We start from the raw sequence: 2,431 nt of genomic DNA, 5'->3' as shown, positions 1-2,431 counted from the left end.
TCATCATCATCATCATCATCATCATCATCATCATCATCATCATCATCATCATTTTCTAGAAGATCAAAGGCAGGGTTCCATTTCCCCAGCCTTTCTCTGCAACGTTTTAGCAGGAACAGATTGAAATCTGAGGCTGGGTTGCTTGGAAGGAGTTCAGGGAGAGGAGGTCTGGCGTTCCTCCCAAAGCAGAGAATGGGTTTCCTTTAGCCTCTGCGAAGTCTTTGCATTTCTCTCCAGCTTGTCACTCCAGAGCTGTTTTCCTTCTCCTTTGTACAGCAAGAATGCAATGCTCAGCCCAAAGCCATGCAAGCATCTATACGTAGGTGCCTCTCTCTAAACTCCTCACAATGATGCATGTAGGCCTCATGCATCTCTCCTATCAAGGGAATTACTAGCCTTTCTGTACAGCCCGATCCTATGCCTTGGTTTATTAAATCCCATTGTGTTGGATGGGCTTTGAACTCATCCGCTAAATATGGATCGCAGCCCAAGTTTACATTCCTCAGCTTGCCTTTTAATGTACTATTATTGCAGCTGTTCCAGTCGAGAAAGCATTAAGTGCAGAAGAGTCCAAATTCAAATTGTGATCCAGATATTTTGAAGTTAAACCAAGGGTGGGTGAAGTAGAGTGGCGATTAAGAGCTAGTGTCGAACTGGGAAATGGATCATGATGTGCAAGTTTCAAAGGTTCACACATTTCTCCTTCTTCCTCCTTCTCAGCAGCAGAGGTGAGATCAGGCACATTCAGTGGAAGGATGGTACTACCATTGGGCAGAGTGAGGCAGCTGCTTCAGACAGCAGATTTGAGGGCAACAAACTATTTGTTATTTAATCTGTTGCTGATGTACCTTCAGGGAGAGATGCTTTGAGTATCTTTTCTCTCCTGTGTCAAAACAACTAGACCAGTGTGAAACTTCACTCCCAAACTAGAAATAATCTTCTGATCTTGAAGGGTACCACAGGGTTAGTTGCTTGGGAATGAAGCTTCAGGATGACTCAATATAAGCACCTATTTACACGCAGATATAGGCTGAGGTAAGTTTCTGTGTTATTTTTGGTTTATTTGGTAGGGGATAAACCCACAGATTGAGAGCATGGTTTTGTTTTGTTTTGTTTTGTTTTACCCATGAAATGTTACGAATATCTATTAGGGAAATACTGTAAATCCTATTGAGATAATGACAAACTGGGGATGGGTTTGGCATTTGGGTATGGCATTTGTAGGGTGCTTCAAATATTGATTTAGGAGAGCAGTGGCCATCATGTGCTGCTGGACCTCAGGTAGCAAAAAAGCCTGACCCTTTAATCGTGGCTTACGTGCCACCAAGTCCACTCCAACTCATGGCAACCTTATCAAAGGATTGTCTTGGCAAGATTTATTCAGAGGAGGTTTTCCATCGCCTTTCTCTAAATATAAACTACAGCAATGCTTCTAAGCCTATCTGATTTACAGTGGGATGTGTGTGTGTATGTGTTATATTTTTCCAATGGAGCTGGCACTAAGTTTGTATCTATTGAGTACAATTCTTTCCTGGAAACTTGCCAGAGACTAGCAGCCACTGGTTCAGGGACCAGCATCTGTACAAGGACCACAACTTTGAGCAGCACTGGCCTACAGCACTTGCTCTTCTCTGGTGGAATCCCATCCAGGTAGGAACCAGGCCTGACCCTATTTAACTTCTGGGATCAAATACTTTCAGAGCATTTAGGCATCCTGTTATGGCAACTTCTTGATGCCTCCACGTTCAGAGACAGTAAAGGGGCTCAGAGACATCCAACAACAACAACAACCAACCTTTGAACCTGGATTACATATTGGGAGGGGGGGTGAAATCAGAGTATTGCTCTCTAAATAAGAATTCTGCCCTCCCCAAGATGAATTTTTCCATTGTTTTTTTAGTATTTCAGTATCTGAACACTTCAGTAGAGCTTATAGAAATACGGACAGTTTAGACACCCAAAGTGAAAGGGCAAGCAAAGCAAGTAAGGGAAGGCGGACACCAAAAATGTACAAGTCCTAGGTGTAAACAATGTTCAGTCTCACCTTCTGCAGTGCTAGGAATTTGAGGACTGGAGGTAAAACCTATTGGGCTGTGTATGTAAAATTTTTATGGGGGGGGGGGCGGCAATGTCCTTATTCCTCCCATAATAGCTGCACCCCTGAGGAAACCTGAACACATCTCCTGACAAGGGAGAGCCAGTAAATGCAACAGAATGAAATCCAGGTGGGAAAGTTTAACAGTTAAGAGCCCTTAGGTGGGGTGCAGTAAAGAAAGAAAAGGCCCACCTTTTCCCTTGATTCATTCCCCCCACGTTTCAATGCCCTAAAGCGAAATACCTTGATTCCGCCCCTCTCATCCTGGCTTCCTCTAGAAATCACATTAAAAAAAAATCAAATCAAATCAAAACCACCTTTGCCTACCCCAAAGGC

The sequence above is a fragment of the Sceloporus undulatus genome, chromosome 1, assembly GCF_019175285.1.
Source record: "Sceloporus undulatus isolate JIND9_A2432 ecotype Alabama chromosome 1, SceUnd_v1.1, whole genome shotgun sequence".
Lineage (NCBI taxonomy): Eukaryota > Metazoa > Chordata > Lepidosauria > Squamata > Phrynosomatidae > Sceloporus > Sceloporus undulatus.
This window is presented reverse-complemented; position numbering follows the sequence as displayed.